The sequence below is a fragment of the Gossypium arboreum genome, chromosome 4 (genome assembly GCF_025698485.1).
Source record: "Gossypium arboreum isolate Shixiya-1 chromosome 4, ASM2569848v2, whole genome shotgun sequence".
Taxonomy (NCBI): domain Eukaryota; kingdom Viridiplantae; phylum Streptophyta; class Magnoliopsida; order Malvales; family Malvaceae; genus Gossypium; species Gossypium arboreum.
In genome coordinates this window covers 75,106,821-75,129,438 of record NC_069073.1, presented here as the reverse complement: position 1 = coordinate 75,129,438, position 22,618 = coordinate 75,106,821, and positions in this window count along the sequence as shown.

Below are 22,618 nucleotides of genomic sequence, written 5' to 3'. Positions count from 1 at the left end.
GGTCATGCACATTTTATACTACATCAAGCAATTCAATACAATTTATTCGAGCATCAAGGAAATGCTAAGGCCTTCAATAGGCTACCCAAGGCCGAATATTCATGTACATGTTGAGGTCAATTTTGCACTTAATACCTCACAAAAACAGCATGCAATTTACTAATTAATGCTTTGCACATTGTGGCCCAAAACTTATAATATAGCATCAAGCACTTATATGTGTGCTAGGTCAATTGTGCTTGCAATTTCACAAGCATTCTTCCACATCTTCTTCTTTAAACCAATTTATTCATCACTTAGTTCATAACCAAAACATAATGTGCAATCATATATATGCATATATGAGCGTGGCCGAATTTCAAGGTGTCCATAGCCATCCAAAACACAAATTTTAACTAACATGCAAGAAGCATGAATCATGCTCAAGAATTCATCATGGCCGAATATGACAATCATGCTCCTTTTCAACTTCAATCATGATAAAACAAAAAAGAAAGCTCAAAATCTTACTCATGAGTAAACAATCCATCATTGCATGCATCATCATCAAGCTTCACACTTAGCATGCAATGGCTTTATCACCATAACAACTTTGGCCAAATGCCATTTCCATGGCATAACAAAGATTTGAGCCATGGCTAACATGCACATCAAATTAGCAACAAAACATGCATGAAACTCCCAACACAACCTCATACATACCTTACTCTTGTTGCAAGTTTAGCCAAATTTCCTTCTAGATCTCTTCTAAACAAAGAAAATGAAGCAAAAATCCTTCCTTCTTCCTTAGTATTTTCGCCAAAGAAGAGAAAAATAGGTGAACAAAATTTTTTCTTTGCTTCTCTTTCACTCACGGCAAAAGGGGGGAAGGATGAGCAAATTTTGATTTTTTGTTTCTCTTCCTACATGCTTAATTTTTTATCATTTATCACATCATGCATTAACAAAACATGTCATAACATGTCTTCCTTGCCCATATTCCCTTGTCATGGCCGGCCACTATACCATCCTTGGGGAAATTTGACATGCAAATCCCTTATTTTTGCATGCATGCTCAACTAGTCATCACACATTTCCCCATCATTGTAACAGCCCAAAATTTGACCCTAGTCGGGATGTGGTTTCGGGACCACAAAACCGAGTCATAAAATTTAGTTAAAATTTTATTTGCATACCTTATATGTGTGGTAGTACTAGTATAAAAATTTGGTGATTCAATTTTTATCTTAGGAATGTGAATCTTGCTCGAAAGGATTTAGTTGAGAGACTTAGAAAATTTGATAGGTAAATAAGTGAGGACCAAATAGTATGGAATTATGAAAAGTTGGGTTTGCATGTCAAAATGCCCCAAACTAAGTTGAGTGGCCGCCAAGCATGGCTTCATCTTTCCAAGATCATGTTGTTATAATTATTTAATGTTGGTAAGATATTAAAATAGAGGAAATAAAGATTAATGATAGGAAAATGAACAAAAAAAAAAGTGTTCATCCTTGCTACCTCTTAGCGAAAAACCAAGTGAAAGGAAAAGAGAAAAGTTTTGGAGAAGTCGGCCATACTAGTATCCAAGTTGAGGTATGTTGGAGTTATTCCTTTAAATTCATGTGTATTGTTGGTTGTTAGTTTGAATTCTATCTAACCCATGGTGGGATTTGGGGTTGTTGGAGAGTTGGGATTTGACAAAAAAATTAGTAGATACCTTGATGCTATTGACATGTTAGTTGTGTGGATGAACTAAGTTGCTTGTTATGTTAGCATGAAAATGAAGATGTTAGTCTTTTGTTGGAGGTGAAGCTATGCTAGATTGGAAAAAAAAAGGGGTTGGTCAAGTGTGCATTAGAAGAATTTAGGTGTTTAGATGATGTTATAGATGACACTATACATATATACATATTCGCCATCAAAGGGAGTACATAGGTGAGGTTGAGTCAAATTGTTTTGTGCACAATCGGTATGTATATATATATATATATATATATATATATAAGTATGCCCATTCATGATGTTACCTTTAATCATGTGTATAAACTACTAAATGAGTAATTAGTAAGAGAGGTTGCGAATCTACAAATATACATATGCATGTGTAATTGAAACTATAAGTGTATAGCAAGATGATTAAACTAGTTTATTTATCTATTAAGCCCAGAAGTTAAAGAAGGAGAAACAAGCAAGGGCAAAGCCAAGGACATCGAGTAGCCGGGTCGGAACTGTTATACTCAACACAAGGTAAGTCTTTAAGCACTTGTTGTGAGAACTCCTTGATAGATATTTTCTGAGTGATTCTCCTACTTATTAATATGATTATATGTACAATTTGAATTTAGTAAATTGCTTTACCATGATGAATTGACATAAGGCATAATGTGTGCAAAGACTATGTGGCACTATGTGTGCCGATTGGAAGGTTGAGGCATGAGGCTATCTCAAATGCACTATGTGTGCGATTCACTATGGCACTATGTGTGCGACTTACTATGGCACTATGTGTGCGATTCACTATGGCACTATGTGTGCGACTTACTATGGCACTATGTGTGCGATTCACTATGGCACTATGTGTGCGATTCACTATGGCACTATGTGTGCGATTTACTATGGCACTAAGTGTGCGATTTACTATAGCACTACGTGTAAGATTTGCTATAGCTCTATGTGTGCGAACATAATAAGCACTATGTGTGCCACATTCGGTTGTGGAAATAAATTGTGCATGAACGAGGTAAGTGATTGAGTTACTAACTAAACATCGAAATTGGGATTGTACGGTGTACGCATAAAATTATCTAGTGCATTGTTGTTCCAACTTGAGGAAACGGATCCAAATCGATTGGGCTGACTTGGCGCTTGATTTGGTTGAAGGATTGGGCATGAGATCGAACTAAAAAGTTTAGAAATTGCAGTATAGTTTGTTATGGCTGGAAACATCTATTTTGTATTATTTGATTATTCACTTATGATTATTATTGTTGATGGTAGAGTAGTGCTTACGACTTCATTGAGTTATGTACTCATTTGGTGTGCTTATTTGTTGTTTATTTAGGTTCTTGATCCTTTTATGCGTGCTCGGGACTGTCATCGAAGTCATCACACCGTCTAGCGACTTTTTGGTATTTTCTTCTTAGATGGTTTAAGAAAACATTTCGGCATGTATAGGCTATTATGTTTTGTTTGAACTTGGTATGTAAAATATTGAATAGCCATGCGAAAATGGCTTATAAATGTTTTGAGCATAATGTTATAATCTTTTGGTATGTATATGCTCATTAAGAGGCATGGAAGTGTTTGGCAATGACCAGCCATTAGAATGGGTCATCATGCTTATATTTTGGACCATATATGAAAAAGGGTGGTTGAATCATAGAAGCTATGTGTCGATGAGAAAGTCTACCCTAGAAAATGATGCTGGCAGCAACAGTGACGTGGATGTGAAAAATCACTAAAAATAGTAGGAATGGAATTAAATAGTGAATAAATTATGTAAATGAACCTTGATGAATCTATTTTCATATGGAGGAAACGAAACGGTTATATGAGTTGTATGTTAAGAGATATTTGGGTTTTAGTGAAACAGGGCCAGAACGGTTTCTGGATTCCCTGTTCCGACTTTGAAAATTCATTATAAATTAACCAGAAATAATTAGGAGTCATACCATATATGTATAAATTCCTCCTTGAGTCTAGTTTCTATAGAAACAAACGGCACCAGTATTGAAGTCCTGCACAGGGAGTTATTCGAGTTGTAACGCATGAAGGTCAGTGTAGTCGGCCCCTGTAACATGGGAGAGTTTAACTAATAAACTGTACTAATTGGCTTGACCAAAATTCTAGAAAAAATATGTAGATGGGAATATGAGTCTAGTTTCAGAAAAAATTACAAAGCTGATTTTCGAGTTGTAAAACTCAAGTTATGATTTTTGAAGCGACTAGCACACAGATTGGCAGCTTGTCCGAACTTCTCAATAAGTGGTTTGAAGTTCTGTTGACACCTCGCGTTCGACTCGTGACGGTCTCGGGTTCGGGTGTTACAATTTTATTGGTATCAGAGCCATGGTTTAGTCGGTTCTAGGACTACCATGGCACGTATGAGTCTAGCTATACATGCCTTAATGTTAATGTTTAAATATGTGATGACTTCGACGGTTAAAATGTTTTTTTGTTATTTTGATTAGTAAATGGATCCGATGTAGAGAGAACCTTGGCGGATGACGTTGAAAGTGTAGCGGCTGCTCCTGCACAAGGGACGCTGCTGTTGAACCTCGGTCATCTGCGAATAATCAAGGTGAGGGGCTAAACAAGCCTTCTTTACCATGATGAATGAGTGGGTCGCGAATATGCCCGAACCAATCCGGCTGTCCAACAATTCCCGAATTTGAATAATCCACCCCAAGAGCCCGTAATGCCATCGCCATCGACTTCGTGAGGCTGAGTAAGCCACCGTAGATTTGATTAGGAAGCGGGCTGAAGAGTTCAGCCGTAATTCATCGATGATGCCGAAAGGGCCAAGTTCTAGCTTGACAACACCATTCGGTGTTTGATGAATTGTCATGCACACCGATGAATGTCTAAAGTGTGCTATATCCTTGTTATGGACTCACCTACTATTGGTGGAGGACCTTGATTTCTATAGTCCCAAACGAACGAGTTACTTGGGATTTCTTTCAAACGGAGTTTCAAAGAAATATATTAGTCAACAGTTCATCGATCAAAAGCGTAAGGAATTCTCGAACTCAAGCAAGGCCGCATGACAAGATCTCGAATACGAACATGAGTTCGTAAGACTCATCGGTATGCCCGGAGTGTGTGGCTGATGAGGTTGCTATGTGCAAGAGGTTTGAAGAAGGATTGAATGAAGATCTAAGACTACTAGTGGGTATTTTGGAGATAAAAGAATTCAGTAACACTAGTTGAACGAGCTGCAAGGCGGAGGAGCTTGGAAAGGAGAAGAAGAAGGCTGAATTTGAAGCTAGAGACTATCGCAAAAGATCGACGGGTAAAGCTCCGTTCTCGGCTGTAAAGAAATTCAGGGAGGACACCAATAGATCGAGGATGACCACGGATTTCCATTAGACCACGACCATTGACGGACTCCGAGCTACTTGGTAGCTAGTGTGGGCAATAACCGTCAAGAGAAACTCAGAATGCTCCCAATGTGGGAGAAGACACATAGGTGAATGTTGGGGTAAGTCTACCAATAAGGCTTGTTACGGATGCGGTTCAAGGACCACCTCATTAGAGATTGCACAGAGCTTGATGAGAAGAATAGGATGCAAGGTGCGAGACCTAGTGGAATGACAACTAGAGGTAGACCACCAAGAATTTCAGGGGTAGGGGTGGTAGTCGAGAGGGCTACTGACACGGCTGTTCGATCCGAGACCAAGCGCCTCGCTAGAGCATATGCCATCCGCAGACGAGAGGAGGCATCCTCCCCGACGTTATCACCGGTACTTTCACTCTTTTCGATACTAATGTGATTGCTTTGATTGACCCTGGTTCTACTCATTCTTATATATGCGAAACCTTAGCATACAAGAAGACTTTGCCTATTGAGTCTCATCGAGTTTGTAATTGGTGTCAAACCCTTGGGTCATTACGTGCTTGTCAACAAAGTGTGTAAGAAAAGTCCCTAGTGTTTCGAGGTTCTTGTTTTCCGCGGACTTGATGCTTTTGCCGCTCGACGAATTCGACGTTATTCTTGGGTTGGATTGGTTGACCATGCACGATGCGGTTGTAAATTGCAAAGGCAAGACTATCGATCCGAGGTGCGCGAATAACGAGATAATTCGAGTTGAGTCTACGGACTTAAAGGGTTGCCACCGTAATATCGCAATGTTGGCCCGAAATATGTAAGAAAAGGGCACGGCGTACCTTGCGTATGTACTCGATGACAAGGAGTCGAAAAGAAACCCGAATCTGTGCTGCTGGTTTGTGAATACCGGATGTTTTCCACGAAGAATTGCCGGTTTGCCACTGTTCGGAAATAGAGTTTAGCATCGAATTGGTACCTGTACGACTCCAATTTCGATAGCTCCGTGATCGTATGGCACCAACGGAATTAAAGGAGTTGAAAGCTCGGTTGCAAGAATTGGTGGATAGAGGATTTGCTCGCTTGAAGTTTTTCATACTGGGCGCGCCAGTTGTTGTTTGTGAAAAGAAGGATGGAACCATGAGGTCGTGCATCGACTATCGTCGACTTAATAAAGCGACGATAAAGAACAAATATCCGTTATCGCAGATCGATGATTTGTTCGATCAATCAAGGAGCCTCGGTGTTTTCAAAATAGATCCGAGATCGGGCTATTATCGATTTAATTCGAGATTCGGACATACCCAAGACCGCCTTCTTAAGCGAGATATGGTCACTACGAGTTCCTAGTGATGCCGTTTGGGCTTACTAATGCCCTGCGGTATTTATGGATTTGATGAATCGGATCTTCAGCCCATATCTGGATCGGTTCGTAGTTGTCTTCATTGATGACATTTGGTCTATTCACAAAATGAGAACGAACACGCTGAACACCGAGATTAGTGTTGCAAATTTTACGGGATAAGCGGTTATATGCTAAGTTCAACAAGTGTGAATTACGTTAAGAGAGGTTAGTTTCTTGGGTCATGTGGTATCGCGATCGGTATTCGAGTCGACCGAGCAAAATTTCAGCCATACTTAATGGAAGCCTCCAAGAAATATTACCGAGGTTCGAGCTTTTGGGACTTGCCATTACCGAATCGCTTGTAAAAGGATTCTCGATGATAGCCACACCCATGACAAAACCGCTTGAGAAAGATGTCAAATTTGAATGGACGGAAAAGTGTCGTAAAAGTTTCGACCAACCGAAAACTCATTTGACTAAAGCTCCAGTTCTAGTGACCCGAATCGGCAAAGAGTTTGTCATCTATAGTGATGCCTCCCTACTTGGGTTAGGTTGCGTATTGATGCAAGAAGGTTGAGTTGTGGCCTATGCGTCGAGACAATTAAAGCCACATGAGAAAAATTATCCAACCCATGATCTCGAATTGGCGGCCATCGATTCGCCTTTAAAGATATGGCGACATTACTTATTTGGTGAGAAGTGCGGTGTATTCGGATCACAAAAGTCTCAAATATTTGATGACTCAAAGAGACTTAAATCTGCGACAAAGACGATGGCTCGAGTTGTTAAAAGATTATGAGCTCGTCATTGATTATCACCCGAGAAAGGCTAATGTGGTTGCGGATGCCTTAAGCCGGAAATCACCGCTTGCTTTTCTGAGCGATGAATGTACACTTGTCTATCCTACCCGACAATGTGTTAGTAGCCGAATTAAAGGCCAAACCATTGTTGGCTCATCAAATTCGGGAAGCTCAGAAAGTTGATGAGGAGTTGCTTGCAAAACGGGCTGAGTGTGTTCTGAACAAGGAATCAGAGTTTCAAATTGATGATGACGATTGTTTGAGGTTCAGAAGTCGTCTGTGTGTTCCAAAGAATTCGGAACTTATTTCTATAATTCTGAATGAAGCCCATTGTAGCCGAATGGCAATCCACCCGGGGAGTACGAAGATGTACAACGATTTGAAACGTCGGTTTTGGTGGCATGGTATGAAACGAGACATCTCCGACTTTGTTTCGAGATGTTTAATATGTCAACAAGTGAAAGCGGAACATCAAGTGCCTTCAGGGTTACTTCAACCGATCATGATACCCGAGTGGAAATGGGATCGAGTCACAATGGACTTTGTGTCCAATTTGCCGTTGTCAGCTAGTAAGAAGGATGCGATTTGGGTTGTTGTTGATAGACTAACTAAGTCGGCTCACTTTATCCTCGTGTGTACGGATTTTCATTGGATAAATTAGCTGAATTGTACGTTTCTCGATTGTGAGATTACACGGGTACCGATTTCACAGTCGATAGAGATCCGAGGTTCACCTTGCGATTTTGGAAGAAATTGCAAGAAGCTTTGGGTACCAAGTTGCATTTCAGACCGCCTTTCACCCCAAACCGATGGTCAATCCGAGCGAATAATTCGGATACTTGAGGATATGTTGAGATGTTGCATCCTCGAGTTCGGTGGTTCATGGGAACAGTATTTACCTTTGATTGAATTCGCCACAATAATAGTTTCCAATCAAGTATTAAGATGGCGCCTTACGAGGCCTTGTACGGCGTAAATGCCGTACACCATTGTTTTGGATGAGCTCGGTGAGAGCAAAATTTTCGGAGTGGATTTGATGAAAGATGCTGAACAGAAAGTAAGAGTAATCCGTGAAAATCTGAAAATAGCCTCCGATCGTCAGAAGTCGTACGCGGATCTGAAACGAAAAGACCTTGAGTATCAGGTGGGAGATAAAGTGTTTCTTAAAGTTTCGCCTTGGAAAAAGATACTCAGATTTGGGCGCAAGGGCAAATTGAGTCCGAGGTTCATCGGGCCATATGAGATATCCGAACGAGTCGGTCCAGTTGCGTATCGTCTGATTTTGCCCCCTGAACTTGAAAAGATTCACGACGTCTTTCATGTTTCGATGCTTCGACGCTATAGATCTGATCCGTCCCACGTAATTAGTCCATCAGAGGTTGAGATTCAAGCCAATATGAGTTATGAAGAAGAACCGATTCGTATCCTAGCTCGGGAAATGAAGGAGTTGCGAAACAAAAGAGTTCCATTAGTAAAAGTGTTATGGCTCAGACACGGGATGGAAGAAGCCACTTGGGAACCCGAGAACTCTATGAAAGAGCGTTACCCAAACTTATTTACCGGTAAGATTTTCGGGGACGAAAATTTCGTAAGTGGGGGAGAATTGTAACAGCCCAAAATTTGACCCTAGTCGGGATGTGGTTTCGGGACCACAAAACCGAGTCATAAAATTTAGTTAAAATTTTATTTGCATACCTTATATGTGTGGTAGTACTAGTATAAAAATTTGGTGATTCAATTTTATCTTAGGAATGTGAATCTTGCTCGAAAGGATTTAGTTGAGAGACTTAGAAAATTTGATAGGTAAATAAGTGAGGACCAAATAGTATGGAATTATGAAAAGTTGGGTTTGCATGTCAAAATGCCCCAAACTAAGTTGAGTGGCCGGCCAAGCATGGCTTCATCTTTCCAAGATCATGTTGTTATAATTATTTAATGTTGGTAAGATATTAAAATAGAGGAAATAAAGATTAATGATAGGAAAATGAACAAAAAAAAAAAGTGTTCATCCTTGCTACCTCTTAGCCGAAAAACCAAGTGAAAGGAAAAGAAAAAGTTTTGGAGAAGTCGGCCATACTAGTATCCAAGTTGAGGTATGTTGGAGTTATTCCTTTAAATTCATGTGTATTGTTGGTTGTTAGTTTGAATTCTATCTAACCCATGGGGGATTTGGGGTTGTTGGAGAGTTGGGATTTGACAAAAAAAATTAGTAGATACCTTGATGCTATTGACATGTTAGTTGTGTGGATGAACTAAGTTGCTTGTTATGTTAGCATGAAAATGAAGATGTTAGTCTTTTGTTGGAGGTGAAGCTATGCTAGATTGGAAAAAAAAAGGGGTTGGTCAAGTGTGCATTAGAAGAATTTAGGTGTTTAGATGATGTTATAGATGACACTATACATATATACATATTCGCCATCAAAGGAGTACATAGGTGAGGTTGAGTCAAATTGTTTTGTGCACAATCGGTATGTATATATATATATATATATATATATATATATATAAGTATGCCCATTCATGATGTTACCTTTAATCATGTGTATAAACTACTAAATGAGTAATTAGTAAGAGAGGTTGCGAATCTACAAATATACATATGCATGTGTAATTGAAACTATAAGTGTATAGCAAGATGATTAAACTAGTTTATTTATCTATTAAGCCCGAGAAGTTAAAGAAGGAGAAACAAGCAAGGGCAAAGCCAAGGACATCGAGTAGCCGGTCGGAACCGTTATACTCAACACAAGGTAAGTCTTTAAGCACTTGTTGTGAGAACTCCTTGGATAGATATTTTTGAGTGATTCTCCTACTTATTAATATGATTATATGTACAATTTGAATTTAGTAAATTGCTTTACCATGATGAATTGACATAAGGCATAATGTGTGCAAAGACTATGTGGCACTATGTGTGCCGATTGGAAGGTTGAGGCATGAGGCTATCTCAAATGCACTATGTGTGCGATTCACTATGGCACTATGTGTGCGACTTACTATGGCACTATGTGTGCGATTCACTATGGCACTATGTGTGCGACTTACTATGGCACTATGTGTGCGATTCACTATGGCACTATGTGTGCGATTCACTATGGCACTATGTGTGCGATTTACTATGGCACTAAGTGTGCGATTTACTATAGCACTACGTGTGCGATTTGCTATAGCTCTATGTGTGCGAACATAATAAGCACTATGTGTGCCACATTCGGTTGTGGAAATAAATTGTGCATGAACGAGGTAAGTGATTGAGTTACTAACTAAACATCGAAATTGGGATTGTACGGTGTACGCATAAAATTATCTAGTGCATTGTTGTTCCAACTTGAGGAAACGGATCCAAATCGATTGGGCTGACTTGGCATTTGATTTGGTTGAAGGATTGGGCATGAGATCGAACTAAAAAAGTTTAGAAATTGCAGTATAGTTTGTTATGGCTGGAAACATCTATTTTGTATTATTTCATTATTCACTTATGATTATTATTGTTGATGGTAGAGTAGTGCTTACGACTTACTGAGTTATGTACTCATTTGGTGTGCTTATTTGTTGTTTATTTAGGTTCTTGATCCATTTTGCGTGCTCGGGACTGTCATCGAAGTCATCACACCGTCTAGCGACTTTTTGGTATTTTCTTCTTAGATGGTTTAAGAAAACATTTCGGCATGTATAGGCTATTATGTTTTGTTTGAACTTGGTATGTAAAATATTGAATAGCCATGCGAAAATGGCTTATAAATGTTTTGAGCATAATGTTATAATCTTTTGGTATGTATATGCTCATTAAGAGGCATGGAAGTGTTTGGCAATGACCAGCCATTAGAATGGGTCATCATGCTTATATTTTGGACCATATATGAAAAAGGGTGGTTGAATCATAGAAGCTATGTGTCGATGAGAAAGTCTACCCTAGAAAATGATGCTGGCAGCAACAGTGACGTGGATGTGAAAATCACTAAAATAGTAGGAATGGAATTAAATAGTGAATAAATTATGTAAATGAACCTTGATGAATCTATTTTCATATGGAGGAAACAAAACGGTTATATGAGTTGTATGTTAAGAGATATTTGGGTTTTAGTGAAACAGGGCCAGAACGGTTTCTGGATTCCCTGTTCCGATTTTGAAAATTCATTATAAATTAACCAGAAATAATTAGGAGTCATACCATATATGTATAAATTCCTCCTTGAGTCTAGTTTCTATAGAAACAAACGGCACCAGTATTGAAGTCCTGCACAGGAGTTATTCGAGTTGTAATGCATGAAGGTCAGTGTAGTCGGCCCCTGTAACATGGGAGAGTTTAACTAATAAACTGTACTAATTGGCTTGACCAAAAATTCTAGAAAAAAATATGTAGATGGGAATATGAGTCTAGTTTCAGAAAAAAATTACAAAGCTGATTTTCGAGTTGTAAAACTCAAGTTATGATTTTTGAAGCGACTAGCACACAGATTGGCAGCTTGTCTGGAACTTCTCAATAAGTGGTTTGAAGTCTGTTGACACCTCGCGTTCGACTCCGGCGACGGTCTCGGGTTCGGGGTGTTACAATCATACTTTCAAAGTTTACTACTAGGTCCTTTCTAGTGAAATTCACATTTATAATTCTAAATTGAAACATCAAAATGTCATACACAATTTAACACATATCATAGGCATCAAATTAAATTTTTAATTATTTTTATGCCTCGATTTTGTGGTCCCGAAACCACATCCCGACTAGGGTCAATTTTGGGCTGTCACAGTTGTTTTAATTCCAATTTAAGAGGTTCTTCAACAGAGAGCTTTAATTTTAATTCATTGTTTACCTCAATACCCTCGTAGCTCTTCTGTCTCAGTGAAGGTTGAATGTAGTTCAGCTTTTGTCTTACCTATCGCAAAATCATCATTATTTACCTCCTCTTCTTGGGCAAGACAAAGTTCCAACGTGTCCTTATGTACTATTTCCTGTAAAGAATCTTGAGTAGCATGATCAGTAGAGTTAATAAAATAACTTGAGTCATCATGTTCCCTAGAAAATCTCATGGCATCATAAATTTTAAAAATAATCTCTTCATCACCTACCCTAAGCACGAGTTTACCATCACCTACATCAATAACAGCCCTAGTAGTGGCTAAAAATGGATGACCTAAAATTAAAGGCACCTCAACATCCTCATCCATGTCAAGCACAACAAAATCGATAGGGAATATGAATTTATCTACTTTTACAAGTACATCCTCGATAATACCCCTAAGATATTTAACAGATCTATCAGCTAGTTGAATACTCATCCTAGTAGGTTTTGGTTCACCAAGGCCAAGTTGCTTGAACATTTTGTAGGGCATCAGATTAATGCTAGCGCCTAAATCAGCTAGTGCCTCTCAACATTTAAACTATGTAGGGAATAGTAAAAATTCTTGGATCTTTCAGTTTGGTTGGTAGTTTATTTTGGAGTATGGCCGAGCACTCCTCGTTGAGTTCTACTGTAGACAATTCTTCAAACTTCCTTTTATTTGTTAAAAGTTCCTTCAAAATTTTGCATATGTAGGCATCTGCGAGGTAGCTTCAACAAAAGGTAAGTTAATATGTAACTGTTTAAAAAGTTTAAGAAATTTACCGAATTGTATATCCATGCAGTCTTTCTTCAACTTTGCTGGGTACGAGATTGGTGGTTTATATTCCCTCAACACCAATTTTTCATTGTTTTTGGGTTTTACCTTCTTATCTTCATTTCTATCAGCTTCTGGTGGCAGCTTCTTTTCAGATTCAGCTAACACCTTCCCACTCCTTAATGTAACTACTTTCACATGCTCTTTTGGATTGGGTTCTGTGTTACTAGGTAGACTCCCCGGTGGTCTCTCGGAAATCATCTTAGCCAACTGTCCTATTTGATTCTCGAGCCATTGAATTGATGCTTGCTAATTTTTAAGTGCAGTTTCAGTGTTCTAAAAATGAGTCTCTGCTACTGAAATAAAGTTTGTCATCATCTCCTCAAGGTTCGGCATTTTCTCTTGCTGGTACGGTTGTTGTTGAAAGCCTGGAGGGCGTAGTGGTCTTTGATTGCCTTGGCCTCCCCACTAGAAATTTGGATGGTTCCTCCAACCTACATTATAAGTGTTACTATAAGGATTACTTTGAGGTCGAGGATTATTACCCATATAATTCATTTGCTCGTTCTCCATGTTAGGGCCATAGGATGGATATTCTAAATTGCTCCTTCTACCTCCACTTGCATCGCACTGCATTACTAGATGAACCTCTGTAGAACCAAGTAAACCATCAATTTTTCTATTCAAAATTTCTACCTGATTGGAAAGTATAGTAATCGAATCGACGTTAAAAATACCGACTGCTTTCATTGGCTTTGTCCTTATGACTTGCCACTGATAATTTGATACATGATATTCGTGACAGGTTTTAAATATTTATAGTGAATCGTTCCTGAAACTAACTATTATCATGATGAAGGCAAGTGTACCTAGCGAACAGTAGTATAGCTTTAGCAAGACCGGATTATCGAACCCAAAGGAACTAAATGTACTAGTATCAACTTTCTTTTTATTATCTAGCCTAAAAAAATAAAAGGGTTTTGTTTATCTAACTAATTAACTAAACTAAGAAATCACAGAAAAGAAATTTGGGGAAAATAATTTTTGGAAAACTCGATTGATTAATATAATACCTAAGGAAAAATCCACCTAAACTTCACTTGTTATTTGACTCTGAATCGGGCAATTTATTCATTCAACTTGTTTCGTAGAGATTCCTAAGTTATATTATTATCTCTCTCGAGACTAACAACGTCTAACCCTAGTTTGAATAATTGAAATCTCTTTCTAATTAATGCCTTAGGGTTGTATTAACTCGATCTATGGATCCCCTTATTAGGTTTCACCCTAATCCAGCAAAATCTTGTCACCCTATCTCTAGGCGCACAACCAACTCCGCTTAATTATGACAAATTTACTCTTAGACAGGGTCTATTCCTCCTCTGAATAAGAGCTTAACTTGTAGCAATATCCTGGAATATCAAAACAAGAATTAAGAACACATAATTAAAAACAAGTCAAATATTTATCATACAATTCAGATAATAATAACAAGATCGATCTTAGTTTTCATTCCCCTTAGGTATTTAGGGGTTTTAGTTCATACTAATGAAAGAAAACATCTCAAAAGAATAAAAATAACAAAACATAAGAAAACCCAAAACTCCTGAGGGAATTTGAAGGGAGATCTTCAGTCTTGATGGATCGATCATCTTTCCTTGAGCAATTCCTTGCTTCCTCCTCTACGTCCCCCGTCAAAGTGCCTCCTCGGGTGTTTAAATAGGCTTTGGAATGCCTAAGAGCCCTCAAAATTAGCCTTTTCTGAATTGGACTAAACTTGGGCTCGCCAGGGACACGCCCGTGTGACACGCCCGTGTGCGATTGTTTAAGACCGTACTCAAGGTTGTTAAATGGGCACGGGCATGTGATCTACTCGTGTAAATCGTACTTTGACCTTGCCAAAGAGACACGGCCGTGTGGTCTGCCCATGTGAGGAAGTCCAGGCCGTATTGATTTCGTACATTGCCCCATTTTCTTTGTTTTTGGCCGGTTTCTCAATCCTTTCACTCTCCTATGCTCACCTAAGCGTAAAACATGAAATTAAGGCATTATGAGCATCAAATTCACCAATTTTAAGGAAAAATCATCCATAAAATGTGCTAAGCATGGGATAGAAATATGTATAAATTACTGTTTATCAAATACCCCTACACTTAAGCATTTGCTTGTCCTCAAGCAAAATCTTCAACTCACAATCAAAATAAATTCTTCTTAACTTATAATTCCTACTCAAAATAATACATAGGTAATCATACATTGAAAATTCAGCTGAAAGAACACAAAGTTTCAAACATTCCAAGTTTGAGCATTTTATTATGAAAATATAGGTGTCTCCCCTCATCTAAGTAATTACCTTTTATTCAAAATATCACAGAGTTTCACATCCTCACTAAAGATTCACTCAAATCACTCGAGGTGTTTAAGTACAATAAATGAAGCACTCAATAGTCAATAATGAAAAGTCATTACGATAGGCTTGCATGAAAATCAAATCTCCACCACTATAAATTGCGATGAAAAATCAATCAAAAGGTCTTTAGAGGGCTATAACGTGGCTTTGGTTAGAGGGTGTGGTCACAAGCTGAAAGAAAAGGTTAGAATTGAGATTGAATTAAAAAATTGCCTAACTAGAAAAAGTAATTAAACATCAATTGAGTACAAGTGAGCTTCTTCTCAGAAGATGGAATTTAGATACTGCGGCTTAACAATACTGAATTACTACTAATATGTAAGTATGATTTTTTTTCTTAAGAACAAGTTAGCTACATAGAAGAGCAAAACATAGCTAAGCAATTAGTTCAAATCAAATCTCGACAAAAATATGGATCAAATTAAGGGATTTCAACAATAATGGTTTATGGGTTAATATTGAGGGTAAATCAATTAATGGCTTGTTAGGCTCAAAGGGGTTCACCAAGGGTTAATTATGAAGGTAAGTTTTTGTGGAGTGAGTGGGTTAAACCTAAGTGCCTTTATCATTTTGACATATCAACTCAAATGGTGTGGTCTTGACATGCATAATCAAGCAAGTTCTAGAATAACAATTCAATCTTGGACTCAAAGCAACAATAAAAGTGAGCATGAAAGAAATGATAGATGCTCTAAAGGCTCAAAATCTCACAAAAATTATGGCTTTTTGATGTATAAACCTGTGAATTTCAACTGAAGATAATACCTAAACTTGGGAAAAACAACCAAAAAGTTTTTAATTCTTCAAAAATCAACTTATCATGCTTGATTCCCTAATGTCTTAAACTTCAAACACTCAATGCATAAATGCCTATGTTTTAATTCAAGATATATGAATAAACATTATAGACTAATTGGAATTCATTCTAATAATGATATGAAAAGATCGCATGAGAATAAAACAAAATTCAGGGATTTTTCTAATATAAAAGACCCCCCACACTTAAGATGTACATTGTCCTCAATGTACAAAGGTAGATATATTGAAAAAGATAGATTTATAATCATAAGATAGGGAGAGAAGTGAAACTCCCTAAATAATGAATGAATTCCTTGAACTGGAGTTTTGGAGAATAATCAGCATGAGAGTGGAGGAGGATACTCCGGTGGTGGCAGAGGTTCATTAGTCCATAAGTCCTGCACCAAAAGAATATTATATCTGGTGGTAGCTATGGTCGCAGTCGAGCAGGACATGGCAGTCGTGGAGAATCTTTCCCGGTGGAGTTTTTAGTTCCTATGTGATGATGAGCTTAGGAGTTCTTTATAACTGTGATAGAATCAAGAACTTTTTAGGGAATATGTAAGGAAGAATAATTACTTGATAGGAGATAGTCAAAATTCAAAATTGTTAAATAAAATTATAAAACCTAATAAAAATAAGCTTAAAGAAAAATAAAAAGTAGTCCTAAAGTAGAATAAAAGTAAAAACATAAAATAATAAATAAAAGTTTTTAAACATCTTCTCTGCTAAATGGTTTGCAAGGTGGGGGTGGCGATGAGATGTGGAAGTGCCAATAAATCTGGTGTAGTGTAGCATCAATGTGATCGAAGCGCTGAAAACACTACTGCTCGAATCGAGTTAGGTACTCAGAGATGTCAGTATATGAAGTCGCCGCATGACCTGGACGAGAATGAGGTGGTGATTGAGCCGATGGGTCTTCATGACGTGGAGGGACATTATCAGTAATGTCCTCGGGATCTCCCTCCTCGGCTGATTGAGCAAGGCAATACTGAGGAGGGTGGGTTCCTCAGCGCTTCTCGATCATCCTCATACTAAGCATGCTCGAGATGCCTTGTGGGGATATCTAGCCAATAAGAGTAAGGGAGGATGATTGGGCTGCTGTGTTGAGGAGCCCGAAGTGTCGTGCCAGTCGAGTCACGTAGGGGCCAATAGAGATGACCCCCCTCCGATGCAGCTCTGTCTAGTGGCAAATGGTGAGGGCAATAAAGTAAACGAGGTCGAGTACATGCCCGTTTTCCATGCTCTATAGAAAGTAGGTATCGTGAGTGTTCACGATGCCGATGCTCTCTCGATATCCTATTAAAGTGTGTGCCAAGATGGCGTGTACGTACCTCAAGGAGAGAGAGAGAGCCGATGCCTTGGAGCGGCTCGGGTCGTAGGTGGATGGGACCAAAGAGTACCAGCATTTCGAGGGAGAGTAGTGGATGTGGCGATGGAGAGTGTCGGGGTCGTTCTCATCCATGAACTCCTCTGTGTACAAGCTCAAAGCTATACCGAACTCGGGCACACTCAACTGGCGGATTAAATAGTCGAGACAGAACTGGACTGTTCCAGTATCATCAAAGTTGGTCATGACGTTTTGAGCATGGAATGCCAAGCAAAGTTCAAGTGCGAGCTCAAGGTACGCCGACTCGATGATCGCAAAGAAGAGGTCTCATGGATCGGTTGTTAAGAGTGCTCGTACATCGTCAGCCAACTAGACTTGTTCAAGTGTTGTCCAGTCATTGCAGCGGCCCACACCTAAAGGTTGGGGCATAGGATTTGGAATAGTTCTTCCTGATTTCCAGGTGGAAATTAGAGGTATGGGTGGCGAATTTCCGTGGTAGGGTCCGAGGAAGACGCCCCTTTCCACTTTTTCAAAGTGGGAATGACAGTTTTCTTGCCACGTAAGCTTGACATGGTATACCTGGAAGAAGAACAAAGAATATAGCATAACTAATTAACTCAAGAAGTAATCATGAAAATAGTTAAACTAGCCAGTCCAACCAATAATACTCAGCATTTTAAACTAAATGATAGAAGTTTATATAGCAATTGACATAATAAAAGCATGATTATTCTTAACATAAAATGACTGAACTAGACTCTTATGGGAAGACACGAAAAGAATGATATGTGTAACACCCCGAACCCGAGACCGTTGCCGGTGTCGGACACGAGGGGTTAACAAGCCAAGTCCACATATTTTGCCCACCAATTTGACATTTCCAGTCAGGCTGGAAAACTGCGTCACCGTCGCCTTAAAAATCATATCTCGAGTTTCAAAACTCGGAAACTGGTTTCGTAAATTTTCCCTGAATTTAGACTCATATATTCATCCATGGACTTATTTCTAGAATTTTTGGTCGGGCCAATTGGTACAGTTTATTAGTTAAAGTCACCCATGTTACAGGGATCGACTGCTCTGACCTCTGCGCGTTACAGCTTGAATATCTCTCTGTACAGGGCTTTAATACTGGTTCCGTTTGTTTCTAATGAAACTAGACTCAAAATGGAATCTGTACATATAAGGAATGACTCCTAATTCTTTCTGGATAATTTATAGTAAATTTTTAAAGTTGCGACAGGGGACCCAGAAACCGTTCTGGCCCTGTCTCACGAAAGCTTTAATATCTCTTAACATGTGACTCCTATGACCGTTTCGTTTCTTCCATATGAAAGTAGACTCATCAAGGTTCATTTAAAAAGCTTATTCACTATTTAATACCATTCCTACAAATTTTGGTGATTTTTCACATTCACGTCACTGCAGCTGGCAGCACCTGTTTTTAAGGTAGGTCTTACCTATTTTGTAGTCTCCATGAACCAACTAGTCTTGCCATACATAGGTTCACATATGATCATTTTAACCATACCAATGGCTGATCATGTGACCAACACTCCCATTTCCAATCCATAATCACATCATGACACCATATATATATATATATATATACAAACCGCAAATAGTCTAAGTTCGTACTTCACTTTTACGAGCCATTTTCGCATGGCCGTACACATATACAGCACAACACAATTGAACCGACAAGGGGTAGTCCTATACATGCCATTTCAAAGTTCAACCAAAAATTATACCAAAATGGAGGCTTTGATAGTGTGGATGACTTCGACTTTAATGATCCCGAATCCGATTGCTATCGAGCAAAATCTATAAAACAGAGAGCCAAAGCAACGGGGTAAGCATTTTTATGCTTAGTAAGTCTCAAGGAATAAAATCAGCTTTAATTAAAGCAATACATTCACATAGCCAAATGCATCATTTCATTAATACACATTCACATAATCATTCTTACTTCACACTTCATCATTATATACTTTCACGTGGTATCAACCAATTCAATAGCTGAAATTGTTAGTCGATTGAGCGAATGTTGCTCAAGCATGTCGACTTTTCCAATGCACATATAATCATACCTTATTCTTTGGGCTTTTCGAGCGTATTAATGGAATTTATTACAGCAGCCAACACTCACCTCCAGCCCAAGCTTCTTGAATACAACCGGATATAACCACGCGCACGAATGCCTTGGTCTTAGCCGGATAGAACGACTCGCACGAATGCCTTTGGTCTTAGCCCGGATGTAGCCACTAGCACAATTGCCTTGGTCTTAACCGGATATAATTTCCAGCATAAATGTCGTCGGGACTTAGCCGGATATCATTCAATTGCTCATGCACACATACATCAATAATCATTAGACATTCATGTTTCATTTTCGTTACTAAGGCTCAAACACAAATGTAATCACTAGCATAATCGCCTTCGGACTTAGCCCGGTATCATTCAAATACTCATACACACATAAATCAATAATCATTACACATCCATATTTCATTTCACATAATTCAAGTACGGTCACTTCTTGAGGACTTACCTCGGATGTTGTCGAACGGCTTTTACTGGCTATTCGATCACTTTTTCCTTCCCTTGTCCAATTGTGGCCCTCTAAGCTCTTGAGCTAATTCAAAAAATTCAATTTATTAAAACCTCATTATGCTAGCTTATGGCGAATATGACAAGGAGCTTAAATGGTCATATGGCCACCCTTTAGCTTGAATACACAATGGTCATGCACATTTTATACTACATCAAGCAATTCAATACAATTCATTCAAGCATCAAGGAAAAGCTAAGGCCATCAATAGGCTACCTAAGGCCGATTATACTTAGTCATACTTGCACCAATTCAACAATAAATTCCAAGATTTCCACATCATATGTGTACTAGGCCGAATGTACTTGCAATTTCACAAGCATTCTTCAACATTTTCTTCTTTAAACAAACATATTCATCATCTACTTCATAACCAAAACATCATGTGCAAACATATATATACATATATGTGCATGGCCGAATTTCAAGGTGTCCCTAGCCATCCAAAACACAAATTTTAACTAACATGCAAGAAGCATGAACCATGCTCATGAATGCATCATGGCGAATACATCACAATCATGCCCTTTCAACTTCAATCATGGTTAAACAAAAGAAAACTCAATGTCTTACTCAAGATGGCTACAAAGAAATTTCAAGAGTAGACAATCCATCATTGCATGCATCATCATCAAGCTTCACACTTAGCATGTAATGGCTTTATCACAATATCAACTTTGACCAAATACCACTTCCATGGCATAACAAGGATTTGAACCATGGCTAACATGAACATCAAGTTGGCAACTAAAACATGCATGAATCTCATGACACAACCTCATACATACCTTAATCTTGGTGCAAGTTTAGCCAAATCTCCTTCTAGATCTCTTCTAAACAAATAAAATGAAGCAAAAATCTCTTCTTCCCCTTAGTTTTGGCTCAAAGAAAGGATGAACAAATTTTTTCTTTCTTCCTTTACAACTCACGGCAATGGGGAGATACCACACTCACACACACATTTTTTTCCTTCTTTTCTTACCCATGCTTATTTGTTTATTATTTCTCCCTAATGCCCAACAAAACATGTTTCATGACATGTTTAGCCCATATTCTTGGTCATGGCGGCCACCACCTATAAAAGGGAATTTGACATGCAAGTCCATTGTTTTGCATGCATGCTTTAATTAGTCATCACACATTTCCTATCGTACTTTCAAAGTTCACTACTAAGTCCTTTCTAGTGAAATTCACCTTTATAACACTAAATCAATCATCAAAAAATGTCATACATGAGCATACACATATTATAGGCATCAAAATAAATTTCAAATTATTTTTATGCCTCGGTTTTGTGGTCCCGAAACCACATTCTGACTAGGGTCAATTTTGGGCTGTCACAATATGTATCAGAAAGCATTGACTAAAATGGAAAAGAATAAACGTATAAGCATGACTATAGTGAGAACTATGAATATAAATAAAAAATCTACCAAATAAAACCATAAGAATCATAAAATTAGTAAAAGAGATGAAGAAAATAGAGAGAAAAGAGTAAACAAAAGCTAAAAAGATGAGAATGGGTGTCGAAAATGGACTTGGAGGCAGGGCATGGGCGTGCCAGGAAGACTGTGTGGACTTGCAGTGGCTAGGGTTAGGGATTTTGGGTGAAGAAGATGATGAATAGTGAAGGGTATTTATAGATTTTGGGACACACGGCCAAGGGACATGCCCGTGTTCCCTAATTTTTTCTCGTGTGATTCGTGAATTTTAAATTTGGGCGCATTTGAAATTTGTTCTACACCAGTGTTCCTTGGGTGTGTGGGTGCACACGGCCGTGTCGCACGGTCGTGTCTATTTTTGTTCGCTTCTCCCACGACCATGTATGTAGGCCCACTCCCGTGTTAATCTGACAGGTTAGACCACGGGTTTTGGACACGGGCGTGGCGCACACTCGTGTTATTTTGGTAGGTTCACCCGTTCACCCACGGTCCTAACGCATGACCGTGGCGACTTAGCGCATCCCGTGTTGGGGAAAATTTTGCCCTATTTTCACATGGCCTAAGGCACGCTCGTGTGCCTAGTCGTGTGTGCTTTAGAAAGCCTGTGTTCCATGAGTCGGTTAGTATGTTAGATGTTAAAACTAAAATTTAAAGAAATTAATATTGTTAGTGCTCGAGTTGCCTCTCGATAAGCACTTATTTATAGTCTAAGCTCGACTTACCTCTTTGGTGTGTGATCATGGTGGATCGAGGAGTTTACACTCCTTATCCCTACTATAGATTTTATCAGCATAAGGTTTAAGACGAGTACTATTTAACTTGAACGTGCCAAATTTGGGGTGATTTACCTCGACCGTACAGTATGGAAAAATGCTAGTTACCGTAAGAGGGGTTTCTTCATTTGGTACAAAAGTGGCGATTCGAGGATCCACTACATCTAGTAGTACTTTGTCTCCAACTTGAAGTTGATTTAGTGAGGCATTGAGCTCGTTCTGGCGTAGTTTTGGTTTATCGTGTTTTCTCAGTTTAAATGTCAGCCATTCGTTTAACTCCTCGATTCGTAACCTTCATTCTTCATGGGTAGATTCTTTGTTGTGGATTGAATAAGGCTCGTGTGTGTCCTTCGAACTTATTTCCTGCAAAGTAGGTTGCACTGTATGGTCAGTCTTAGTAGAACAATTTGTACAATCACCTTCAATTTTAGATGTGTTGTTTGGGTTTCGAGCTTGAAGGTTGATTGTTTCGTCTCCTACACGAAGTGTGAGTT